The sequence below is a fragment of the Loxodonta africana genome, chromosome 9 (assembly GCF_030014295.1).
Source record: "Loxodonta africana isolate mLoxAfr1 chromosome 9, mLoxAfr1.hap2, whole genome shotgun sequence".
In the NCBI taxonomy this organism is placed as follows: domain Eukaryota; kingdom Metazoa; phylum Chordata; class Mammalia; order Proboscidea; family Elephantidae; genus Loxodonta; species Loxodonta africana.
Genome location: NC_087350.1, coordinates 106,232,357 through 106,246,416, shown reverse-complemented (window position 1 = coordinate 106,246,416; position 14,060 = coordinate 106,232,357). Strand labels below are relative to the sequence as shown.

The 14,060-nt window shown below is 37.0% G+C and overlaps 1 pseudogene; it reads left to right on the top strand.

The window, feature by feature from the left end:
• Positions 1 to 10,397, top strand: part of LOC100671644 (eukaryotic translation initiation factor 3 subunit E-like) — a 53,579-nt pseudogene extending 43,182 nt beyond the window's left edge.
• Positions 10,398 to 14,060: the final 3,663 nt, after the last annotated feature.

Below are 14,060 nucleotides of genomic sequence, written 5' to 3'. Positions count from 1 at the left end.
CTATTTCTTTTTAGCCAGTTTTTTGCATCTCTTTTTGCATACTGCTTCCTTTGGTCTATGAAGAGACCTGATGCTAGTTATTGTGTGGAGGCAAGGAGGAAAGACAAGAGAGAGTATTTTGGAAAAAATGCATTATCTTCTAAAGAAATTATCATATGTGAGTTCTTTGCATGGTCTCTGGACAAAGGAAGACCATCTTTCTCTAGCAAGAGCAAGAGGGTTATTTCTGCTGGTTTATATTGTTTAGTGGTATTTGTTCTCAGGCACATCCACTCAAGTGTCCCCATTTTAATTCTCAGAGTTTTCATCCTTATCTCTGAAGACATTTTTTTTTTTTTTAAATTGGATGACTATCAAGGCTGTGCATTCAGCCCCCTTTGCAATTTTGCCACCTTTCCAATTAAATCCTTGGCCTGATTATCAGCACAGTCTTTACTGCAGCTGCAGAAGGTAAGGGTCTCTTATAATACTGTCCTGGAAGTACTCAGGCTTTGCTAAGCTGCACCTGTCAGTCCTATTTAAAAGGCTTTTACAGCCATTAGCAAGTGGCAAGCAACTAGCAATCTTTATAATTACCATTTTACCATTTCCTTCAAGTACTAGAAAGGTTCTACACAAGCCAATTGTTCCCTTTTTTCATTTCTGTTTCGAATCTATAACAGGGAATAGTCTTAGTAATTGCTATTCTATAGTATGCCAGGAGTTAATGGCACCCACTTCCAACCAGTAATGTGGTCCTTGTAGCATCTGATCACAGAATAATCTAGTTTTCAATACCATCCTGTTGGCTGCAATCTGAGTTCTCTTCCCAAAACATATGGACTAGTCTTCAGCTCCAAGAGCAAAACCTTAGAGAAGGATTTAGTTGTGGCAGTTTATCTGGAAGGTGATCCCTGGAAGCAGAGGTGAGGGACATACGAGAGTCAGAGGGATAAGTATGAAAAGACAACAAAAGATGTGTTATTAAGCTAGTTTCTGCTATGGGAAACTGGGACTAAACCACACTGGGTATCCTCTAAGGCATCCTGTAGAACACATCAATGATTAATCTCTATGGATGAGGAAGGTGCAACATTTAACCATCAATTCCTTATCCATTAGCTGAAGGATGGCTCCCTCCAACTACTTGTCTGGGCCTGAGCATGGGAAAAGAGAACTGTCTATGGCTTTGGAAAGGAGCCTGGGTGGCCCATGCAGTTTGTAATTGGTTGCTAACCCAAAGGTTGGTGGCTTGAACCCACCCAGCAGTTCTGCAGAAGAAAAGGCCTCACAAACTGCTTCCGTAAAGATTAAAAACCAAGATTACAGCCCCCTAAAAAATCCTAGGAAGCAGTTCTACTCTGTAACACATGGGTTGCCATGAATCGGGTCGACTCCACAGGCAACTAACAACAATAACAACAACATGGCTTTGGAGTCCTGGTGGTGCAGTGGTTAAGCATTCGGCTGCTAAACAAAAGGTCGGCAGTTTGAATCCACCAGCCACTCCTTGGAAACAAGCTCTATGGAGCAGTTCTACTCTGTCCTATATGGTCGGTATGAATCAGAATTTGAAGGCAACAGGTTTGGTTTTCGGAGGCAGAGACGTATAGAAGGAATGAGTCAGAAAACTGGTCAAAACAGCTGCAGCTCAAGCGCCTTGAGGGAATGTGGTTTGTGGCACCACAGACATCAGCTACAAGTCCAAGCAGTTTTACATGGTAAGATTTTTTAGGCTTCAAAGTACAAATCACCCTCATTTTACATAAATGTTTCAGAAAAAAAGAAAAAGAAGGATTACGAAACTACTTTAGCCTTTAAAAAAAAATCAGGAAAGAACACGAATATATATTATAGATCAATTTCACTTAAGAGCACAGGTAAAAAATTCTAAAGAAAACATCAACAGATTGAACTTAGCTGGGTATTAAAAAAGGGACTACCTAATGATCAAGTCAAGTATAGTTACAGGAACTGCAGGAAAGTGTCAACATTAAAAATATCTAGGAATATTTAGTATAGTTCAGTATATTAACAAAATAAGGAAAAATAATTTAATCATCTTAATAACTGGAGAAAAAAATCATCCAATAAAATGCAGTACTCATTCATGATAAAGAGATTTATAACACTAAAAACAGAATATAAATTCTTTAAGCAAATAAAGATATATATCAAAATCCCACAGCACACGTGACATATGTTGATATTTTATTTTGTACCCATTTAAGATTTTACTGTAAGTTCTAGCTACCACATCAGTTAAAAAATATGAAGAGGCAGGTAAACTGTAAAGAAGCATACATTTTTTTTTTAATTTAAAAACAATGTGATTGGATCACAAACCCAAGAGATTCCATAAACTGTGAGAATGAGTTTATTTGTTCATTAGTATATAAAATTTGAACCATTTATAAAATTCAGGAATGACCAATTAGAAAATGCAATAGACAAAAAAGAAAAAGACAGTGCCATTTACAATAGAATAAAAATCTCTGTGGAATGAATGTAACAAATATTCAGAGGAACTTTATAAAATCATTATAAAACTCAATGAAGAACGAAGTATTATTAAGGAACTTCAAAATAGGCCTGAATAAATGGAAAACTATAGCATATTCATGAAACAGAACATATAATTTCATAAAGATTTCTGTTTTTCACACATTATTCTATAAATTTAATATAATTGCAATCAGTAAACCAGAATGATTTTTGGAGAACTAAGCAAATATTCTAAAATTCATACATAAAATAAAAACCTAATAATAGTCAAGAAAATATAGATAAATAGTAATACATAAGAGTATTACACAGAACACATATTTAAATGAAGCATAAAACTATAGTGTGGTTTGACTTATAGGTCCATAAATCTATCGATCAGAATGGACAGCCCAGAAATTGAACAATACCTATGTACATATAAAACAAAGGAGAACTTGTTATATGACATAGGCAGCATTACGAATCAACAGGCAATGATGAACTATTTAAGGAAAGGTGTTGAGATTATTGGATTTTCATATTTAAAAAGGTCATTAACAATCTACTCAGATTTTACTGAAGTGTAACATCCAGATAGATAAAAATTTGAAAAGAAAAATGTAGGAGGCAGTTGTTTTGACCTCACAGCAAACAAAAGGCATTATGATAGCTCTAATGAAAACAAACTGAACTTCTACAGGATATCATACATGATGTTAAAGAAGAGTCAAAAATTGGGAGAAGATATCTGTAACACAGAAAATTGACAAACCATCAGCACCAAGTATTCATAAAATCTCCTTTAAATTGCTAAGGAAAGGATATAACAAATGGGCAAAGTATATGAAGCATGTCACAAAAGAGGAAATGTGAGTAGCCAACAAGCTTAGGAAAAAATATTCAACTATTTCAGTTATCAGTTGTTAAGTGTTGCTAAGAACAACAATGTTATTAAAAAACAAACAACATTGTTACACTATTTTAAACTGGTAAGAAATTCATAATGCTAGTGGACATTAATAAAATTGTAACAATGCATACACTAAAATCCTCAAATTTCTATTTTAGGTGGAAGAGAAATGTCACAGAGAAATTTTGATCACATTCGCCAGAAAACACATACAAGGATGACCATGGAAGCAGTATTAGTTGTAAGGAAAAACTAGAAACAATTTAAACAGCTATCAGTAAGGAAAGAAACATTAAGTGCAAAATGTACATAAATTAAGTACAAAAATTAAGTATATAATACAATAATACAATAAGAGTAGTTAAAATCGATAAAACAGATAAATAAATCAATACATAAATAAATAAATCAAAACTAACAATGACTGAAAAAGTAACTTGCAGATTAATAGCTAACATAGATAATTCATGCAACAGAGAAAACCTCTGAATTGATAATATGTGTTCACCATCAAATATGTATTTATCAAAATATGAAACAGTACTGCCTGAAAGAGAAAAAAAAAAAGTTATATACTTCATTTCAATAAAATGAAATAATTTGTGTCAGGCACTTAGTAGGCGTTGGAAATAAAGTGACTGTATAATTATAGCCACTTGCGGAGTTTAGTGACCAGAGAATAAACAAGAAAATCTCAATTTTAATATTATGGCATTGGTGTACCAGATTAAAAGGAGAGCCAATAAGCAGAGCTTTGTGGAGTAGGAGTGGGTAGGCAGGTTGACATAATAAAACACATCCTTCCTGTTTCTTTAAGCCACTCCATTCTTTCCTTTAAAGAGTAATGTAGTTCAAAATGGACTTGGTGGCGCAATGGTTAAGTAGTCGGCTGTTAACCAAAAGGTCAGAGGTTCGAAACTACGCATGGCTCTCCAGGAGAAAAGACCTGGTGATCTGCTCCCATAAAGATTATAGCCTAGGGGACCCTATGGGGCAGCTCTACTCTGCCATATACGGTCTCTATGAGCCAGAATTGACTGGGTGGCACACAACAACATCAGTGTAGCTCAACATTGGGCACAGGTTTCAGTCATCCAAATGAGCAAACTGGCAGAGACACTCGTAGCTCAAGCTAATACACACTAAATCCCGAATCTCTGGATAATCTATTCATATCAATAATTTTGCTCGATCCAATAGCATATCCCTTTCTTTCTGGTCTGATAGTTTTGCAGTGCATTCTGAATATATTCCCTCAGGTTTCTACAATATTGAATGGATAATAATTATATAGATCTTCCAATTCTTTTGCTGTGCATAGAACTTCATTCCAGGTCACATTTTGGTGTGTGTACTTCCTGCTGTTGTGGGTATGTGTTCCCATGTGGTCTCCTGGTTTTTGAGTCTAGTTATGCCTCTATAAACACTGAGAGTTATGGGGGTCTTAAGAAGGATCTGTGTTCACCAGCAATGCAATTAATTAATTTATGCTTTTCAGGAAAGGAGAGATAGGATAGCTTCCGCTTTCAGGGGAGGCTTGCCTTTCTTTAAGAACGAGCAGAGTGTTTCATTAAGAATATAAATTAAATTGGGAAAGGAACTCTAGGAGGAGCCAAGCGGGAGCCGGGGACAAAGCATGAAGGAGCATGGTCAGTGTAAGGAACTGTACATATGCATAATTGGGTAGATGCTAATGTGGCCAAGTCTGAGGCACAGACTGTAGGAGTTAAAGAAAGGCCAGATATCAAGGGTCCATGTAAACCATATATAGGTTTTGGACTTTTTAGTTTAAGTAACAGAGGGCTATTAAAAATATTTTTGAATGGGGAAAAACTTGGTCATATTGGAATTTTAGATGGAGCACTCTAGCTACAATGTTGAAGATGGACTTGAGAGGGACAAAATGCACCAGATGTCAGTATTTGCTAGCCCAAATTTTGATACTTCTGATGCTAATAATAATATCTGGTCATAAAGGTTTCAAAAATAAAAGCATATGTAATTGATTAAACACAATGGAAAAGGGAGTCACTTGCAAGTTGCAAGCTTAAAATTAAGTGGCATCATGAAAAAAATATACTGAAAGAGGTATTATAAACCCCTGTTTACTTTTCTAACTATTTGGCCTGGAACACTTGAATAGAAACAAATCATTATATAGTGACTCTTGTGTACCACTTCTAGGCAAGAGAGTAGATAAATTAAGAAAGGAGGTAGACTCAAGCATACCCCATTGCCATCTAGACTCCACAAGAAAATCAGGATATAGCTATTCCACTACTGATGAGCTGGTGGCACGTATTTTTGAATGGGGAAAGATTTCCTTGAAGAAGTAGAGAGAAGTTTCATGCGTGTTGTCAAAAACACTGGAGAGGGTAGTGTGGAATTTTTGTCCATGCTTAGCACGGCAGGCTGAATTTGAGCCCCTTTGTCAAAAAATGTCATGGCTAGAACCTGTAGGAGTTATTCTTCTGAAAGATACTTGAGACTCTGGATAAAAGGAGTATATGGAATTATGGAAAGACCAGGAAGCAGTGCCAGCTGGGCAGAATGATGGGAGGCAACGTCCTGGGGGAGGGCAAAGCTGCAGTCACATGCTGTCCTCCACAAACACCCCCTAATATGCATGAGATCTAAAGTCACAAAACGATTCACTCTTTGGATGAAATGCCACCAGGACTCAAAGGATGAAGCGAACATATTCCAGGAAAACTTAAACTATGTCGCCTTCACACGTGCTTGTATTATACTTGCATCTGCCTTTGTTATACTATTTGTCCAATTACATTGAACTTGATTATTAGACCTCTTTCTTTACAATTAGTCTGAGCTCCTAGTTTACTATCATCCCTCTAAACTCAACTCCGTGATTAAGATTTTAAATGAAATCATAAAAGCTGATATTTATACAGGTGCCAAGCACTGTTTGTGGCTTCAACTTTTATATGCATTAGAATCACCTGTAGACTTTTCAAAATATTCAGTGACAAGGATGTGTCTCTCCTCTATTAGACGCTGATTTGGTAGGCCTGGCAGAAGCTCAGGCACTGACATAGTGCTCTAATCCCCACCAAATTTTTTGAACTGTGGCTGGAAACCAGTGGTCTCCTGGAGATGTGGTTAAATCATAGATTAGTGGGCCTCATCACCAGACTTTCTGATTTAATACTTCTGGGATAAGGCCTGAAATTTGCACTTCCAATAAGTTCCCATCCAATGAGGCTGGTGGGAGTATGCTATTTTAGAACTACTGCTGAGGGCCATCTACTTACCAGTAGGATAAAGTACACAATAGAATCACTTGAGGACCTTAGGTTCTATACTTCCCAGGTCCTATACTTCCACTGTCTTCAAATCCCTCGCCACCACCTCACCCTTAGGCTTAATTCTGATACAGTGTGAAATAAGAGATGTATAGTTTGAAAACACTCTCTATGTTGAATTGTTAGAAAATCAAATGTTATACCAAAATTGATAATGCTTTGTAACTACAAAGGACAATATGCATGAAAAATAGAAACTGCTTCTAACCCAGTACACAAATACTGCCCTTACAATCTCCAGTTCAGAACAATTATCACTTGATTCAAGTTTCCAAGCTGTATATCTAGATTGAAAGGAAAACAATCTTAGAGAGGAACAATAGAAATTCAGCACATTTAAGAAATAATTATTGAGTGCCTATATTAGTTTGCATCTTGCATTTTGGGTTAGGTTTTTTTTTTTTTTACTAAACAGCAGTATTTGATAACTGTGTGCCCTTGTATTCCTATTTACCTGATATTTAGAAGTACTTTAGTGTAAAAAAGATCAGACCCTGAGTATGTTTAATAAAGTAGGAATTGTTGACAGGAAGACAGAACTAGCTAGCTTTCTGCAATTATTACGGAGAGTTCAATGGAAGAAAATGAGGCAAATACCAGCCTTTCAAATACTACCTACTGAATAAAAGCAATTTCTCTATGATAAACTGAAGAAGATAATTACGGGGTGGAACAACTGCTTTCTTCAGAAAACCCCTCCCTACAAAATGAGAATGTAGGGTGAACTCTTATAAAAGGTGTCAGCTGGAGATGGTCATAGTACGAGGTTATTATTCTGCTTTCTCCAGTGCTAGTAAAAAATAAAAACAACTCCTTGAAACATACTGTGATAACATTGTATGGGAAATGAAAAATGAAACCACCACCACAACAAACAAACCACCCTTGGTCAAGCGTCTCATTAAAATTGTATTACAAAGCAATATTCAAAATACATTTTCCTTAAAAATGGTTTGAATCAGAAAAATAAACATCTAGAGTAATCTTTCTTTTATAGGGATTTTCATATCTGTCTTGGAAAGCTAAGAGTAGAGAAAGAGAATCATTAAGAGAGAGAATAAGCAGCTATCCAAAGGGCTGGAGGCAGGCAGGGAAAACAGGGAACATTGGCATACCATGAAAGATAAATTCTCTCTTAGTGATGTATGTACATTTTACAAATTTTGGTTTGTTTTAATCCCTATAAGTCTGTGGCTGTCATATGGGTTTGATGAATATTTATTAAACTTTTCTTGATGTTGAGTGAATATACAGGAGCCCTCGTGGCACAGTGGTTAAGAGCTTGGCTTCTAACCAAAAGCTGAGCAGTTTGAATTCACTAACTGCTCCTTAAAAACCCTATCGAACAGTTCTACTCAGTCCTATAGTGTCACTATGAGTCGGAATCAACTGGAAGTCTTACATCTTACAGCAGTGCATGTTAGGAACATGGTAAATTAGGTGTCATGATCTTGCTGTTAAGGCTAATTCCAGTTGCAGCCAGACCTTACCAGAAATTAACACCTGTCCAAACTTGAAGGAGCTCACTTAGAGACAGATGTTGTTGTTTTTAGGTGCTGTCAAGTCGGCTCTGATTCATGTACAAGAGAATGAAACACTACCCGGTCCTGCACCATCCTCACCATCATTGCTATCGTTGAGCCTATTGTTGCAGCCACTGTGTCAATCCATCTCATTGAGGGTATTCATCTCTTTTGCTGACCCTCTACTCTACCAAGCATGATGTCCTCTAGGGACCAGTCTCTCTTGATAACATGTCCAAAGTACCTGTGATGAAGTCTCACCATACTTGCTTCTAAGGAGCATTCTGGCTGTACTTCCAAGACAGATTTATTTGCTGTACTGGACAGTCCATGCTATATTCAACATTTTTAGTCAACACTATAATTTGATTCTTCACAGTCTTCCTTATTCATTGTCTGGCTTTCGCATGCATAGGAGGCGCCGACCTTCTGAAATTACCATGGTTTGAGTCAGGTACACCTTAGTTCACAAAGTGACATCTTTGCTTTTCAGTACTTTCAAGAGGTCTTTTGCGGCAGATTTGCCCAATGCAATAAGTCAATTGATTTCCTGACTGCTTTTTTTTTTTTTTTTAATTGGGAAATCCTGGTGGCATAGTGGTTAAGAGCTACAGTTGCTAAACAAAAGGTTCACAGTTCAAATCCACCAGGCGCTCCTTGGAAACTCTATGGGGCAGCTCTACTCTGTCCTATAGGGTTCCTATGAGTCAGACTCAACTGGGCTGCGATGTTTTTATTTTATTTTTTTTAATTGGCATCTAGTTTTTCTACTGCTTCAATTTTTTTCTCCGTAAAGGATATGTATAATGAAAAAGAATTATTACAAGGGAAATTGGAACTTCTTAGTGATACTAACTTGGTAGTCTACTGCGGATGTATACTAAAACCTTTATTCCGGTGATATTCCTCACTCTTTGAGAGAAAAAAAGAACCACAGGTGTTGCACAATTAAAACAATTTCAGGCAGAAACAGAACCAATTGTGAAGATGTTTGAAGTTCCAGGAACTAGAAGGAAAATGCAGTCAGCCAGGGGTGGTTGGATGTTGTTCGACCACCTGGTGGACAAGCAAGCTCTCGACTCAAAACTCAAAAACCACTGCCATTGAATTGATTCCAACTCATAGCTACCCTATAGGATAGAGTAGAACTGCCCCATAGAGTTTCCAAGGAGTGCCTGGTGGATTTGAACTGCTGACCTTTTGGTTAGCAGCTGTAGCTCTTAACCACTATGGCACCAGGGTTTCAAAGCTCTCTACAGGTACATAAAATTTCAATATAAATACAGGAATTACTCAGGAGCAGCAGGTTATCTTTACTTTTTTTAGCGTGCTGGTTCCAGCAATAGATAGTTCACCTGGGGGAAATTGGCTTCTGAAATCTTAATACAGTATTGGGATGCAGCCATTGAAGATCTTACACGGTTAAAAGATATCACAGATGATAATTCTGTGAGTTTTCCACTCCAGTCTCTTCAGCAGCTTGAACACGAATGGCTCATTCATTAGTTTGTTTTCTTCAACCACCCCAAAGAGTGTGATAACATTATTGATCTCTTCCTTTACCACCTGCAGTATCTTAATGCACTTCAGATGAGGTATCCACATATTCTCTGCTATTTGACTACAGCTGTCATAACAAAGATGTTCGAAAATGTCGGCAGGTGCTAAAAGACCTAGTCAAGGTTATTCAACAGGAATCTTACACATATAAAGATCCAATTACAGAGTTTGTTGAATGCTTATATATTAACTTTGACATTGATGGGGCTCAGAAAAAGCTGATGGAGTATGAATCAGTGCTTGAGAATGATTTCTTGGTGGTTTGTCTTGAGAATTTAACTGAAAATGCAATTCATATTTAAGACTTTTTTGTTGTATCCATCAGTGTATCAGCATTACATGTTGGCAGATAAACTGAACGTGACCTCAGTAGAAGCTGAAAGGTAGACTGTGAATTTGATTGGAAATGCAAGAGTGGATGCCAAGATTGAGTCTAAATTAGGTCATTTGGTTATGGGTAACAATGTGGTCTCACACTATCAGCAAGTGATTGAAAGGACAAAAAGTCTTTCATTTAGAAGCCAGATGTTGACCAAGAATATTGAGAAGAAATTTTATTGGACTAGAAGGTCAGAGGCTCCTAACTGGGCAACTCAGGACTCTGGTTTGCACTGAAGAACTGTTAAAAAAAAAAAAAAAAACTAAAATAAAGATGCAACAATAAAACCATTATGTAAAGTGTGACATGCATTTTAGAAACAAAAAATTGAATATAAATTTTGGAGAATTTGGATAAAATTGGCTGTGTTTCAAAAATAAAAATATAGAGACAGAAAAAGTAAAGTAATTAATGGCTTGATTCCCAGTATCTTATGGTGGCAAAGAGCAAGTAAGCTATCAGCAAAATAAGGGAGCCAGAGTCAGCTAGAGCATAAACCGTCCTAGAAGACTACAGATATAAGTGTAAGGAGAGTGTAACTGGACTAAATCAGGCTAGGTTGAGTAACCATTGGCAACTGTCTCTAGGAGAAATGAGCTAAACATAATTATGACAAATTAAAATGCCTAGCAATATATATGCTTTAGAATCTTGCTTTAAAATTATTTACTACTTTACCTACCTTTTCAATAGAGAATAGATTATTTATATTTCTGTTTTTATATATGACTTCAGGACTTCAGAAAAAGAGCCACTTATTCACTTTGGTCAGAAAAAAAGCAAATACATAACAAAAAGTGTATTCTTATCAAACAACTTAGGCCTCTTTCCTAATTTCTATTTTATGAAGGGTATATAGATTAGTCTTTCCTCAACAAACAGAACACAACAAGTGAAATATTCACCAAGTATATTCTTGAATGGCCTGTCATGCTGTATTAAAAATCTGTCTGAGAAAGTGAATGCGGTACAGTTAGTTACTTAATACGACCCTTTTAGCCATAGTCCTTGTGACTCTAGTCATAGTCTTTGTGGCTCACACACAATGATTGAGTGGGACTATGCAAATAAGGTATATGGAACCCTAATGAACGGATTGGTCAGTTTTGCCATCCCACTACACTTGAAATGAGCCATCTCAGAGGCAGGAGGAGAAGATCTCATCACCATCAAGAAAGAAGAGCCAGGAGTGGAGCATATCCTTTGGATCTGGGATCCCTGGCCTGAGAAGCTCTTGTAACCAGGAGATTGAGAGAGAAAGCTGTAACACTGAAGATGGTGAGAAGCAGCAGCAGAGAATAGGTGACATCAGAGGCAGGAGACCTCAGGAGACTGGCAGGAGATGGTGCTGTGGGCTTCCCAGCCCATGGAAAGAGACAGCTGAGAGCCTTTGGGCAGGAGGATTGCTGGAGAAATAGGGTACCTGTGGGCACATGGTGGAGCTAGGTTTATCAACCCACGGAGTAAGAGCTGGATCTTGATTCTCCTTCCTCCTTGTGAAGTTAGAGGAGGTCAGATGCCACACTATTTTTACAGTGATATTTAGAGAAGATAATTAAGGGGACAGGTATGCAATTATCAATATTTTCTATATTATACTTCCTCTTCCCTTTCTTCAACAATCTTTCCCACTCACCATACTTTCAGAACTATCTGACTCAGAAAGTTTGCTTCAGATATTGTCCAGTCCACTAAGGCAATGAGGGCAGTCATTCATAGCATTACATAATACTAAATTTCTGGATTTAGAAGATGACTTAAAATTTATTTAAATTCAATTACCAAAGATGACTTAAAAGTTATTTAAATTCAATCACCTATTACAGTCCTCTCCAAAATAGTGACACTGTGTGGCTGCCCACCTAATGGATTTTAAACCTGTTGCCACCAAGTTGTTTCCAACTCATTGCGACCCTATAGGACAGAGTAGAACTGCCTGACAGAGTTTCCAAGGAGCATCTGGTGGACTCGAACTGCCAGCTTTTTGGTTAGCAGCAGCAGCTCTTAACCACTACACCACCAGGGTTTCCAATGGATTTAAATATCTTCTAAAAGCAAACCAAACCCGCTGCCGATGAGTTGATTCTGACCCAATTTAGTCTGTTAAAACTCTCTATACAGGAGAAAAGTGAAATGCACACCTTAAATTCTAGTAAAAAGACCGGACTTAATGGTCTGACTGAGACCAGAGGGACCCCAGAGGTCATGGGCCCAGACTGTCTGTTAGCCCCAAACTAAAACCATTCCTGAAGCCAACTCTTCAAAGATTAGACTGGACTATAAGACACAAAATGATAATGGTGAGGAGTGTGCTTCTTAGCTCAAGTAGACACATGAGACTACGTGGGCAGCTCCTGTCTGGACGTGATATGAGAAGGCAGAGGGGGATAGGAGCTAGTTGAGTGGATGTGGGAAGAGTGGTGGAGAGAAGGGGTGTGCTGTCACATTGTAGGGACAGCAACTAGGGTCACATAACAATATGTGAAACATTTTTTATGAGAAAGTGACTTGAATTGTAAACTTTCACTTAAAGCATAATAAAACAAAACAAACAAACAAAAAAACTGTAACTTACCGACTTATTATACCTTTTAGGAATAGATAGAAAAACATGCCAGATAGCAGTTTTTTAGATATTAAAAGCTAATTATTGTCTAACAAGGAAGTTAACCGATTTAATGAGCTTGCTTTTTTTCAGGAATAGAAATTCATGGAAATAGATTTTTACTTTTGGGCTTTTACTTTTACTTGGGCTTCTGGGATCTCTCCACCCTTCTTATATTTGGATATCTTCAAGAAATACCCTACAGCAGATTATATTATTATTATTATTACTCAACTTTTTGGCAGGGTGACCAAGATAATGTGCTATCTGCAAATTCATGCTTTTTAATTCAAGGTAAAAAATGACCAACATGAAATAAGTCCAGAGAAAAGAATATTAATATGTTGATAATACTTGAAATTAAAGCACAAAACTGAATACACTCTGATAAATAAAATAACCAATCCATAGTTTAGTAAAACAAAAGCAAATAACTATTTCTGAAATGAAATTATCTTTTTCATGTGGGGAAAAGTTGATTTTAAAAGGGGACTTTTGGAGGAATTCAAAAGTTTTTGAAAGTACAAAGTATTTCTGAAATTAACTACCTACAAATATATCAGTGTGTGTTATATTTAATATTTTATTTTGTTTTTATATGTAGACATTTTATCTAAAGACCTGCTCCATGATTTGAGTAGAATTTAGTATAGTTTGTTATGCATGTACTGTCTGTATAATATGATATACAAGCAATCTAGGCTACATGAGATGAGGCATAATGAGATCAACTCTGACTTCAGAAGATTTCAAATACCCTTTGTTTTAAAGCCAGAAAGCTAGATCTAGGCTACCTCTAAATCATACAAATGTATGTATTAGCATTACCACCAGTCCTTCTATGAGACATTTATCAACCACCTTGAACGGAAAGCTGGCAAAAATTCTGAGCACATTGATCAAGTTAGAAGAGCCAGGGAAGAAACTAAGGTTTCATACCATACACTCTCAAGCCTTTGGGCGTATGGCAGCTGGACCCTAAATTGCCTCCAAATCCCACCTGCTACTGGGAAGTGGATACCTTATATTCTTCTAGGCCTGTTTCCATTTGCCAGGATTTGCCCTGAGGCTTCTTCTGCATTAATCATCATTGAAGTCAGTGAGGGGTGGGGGAAAAGGAGATAAACTAGGACAAGGCCGGGATTTAGACTTTAATCCAAGGTTTACATATTAAATTCAATCTCTCTCCCTGTTTCATAACTTTTACTTTTTTGTGCCTCCTGGCTGTATCACATTAGCACTTCAAGTGCAATGTTTCTGAAGTAAATGAGTAAGCTCCACTACCTCTCCATTC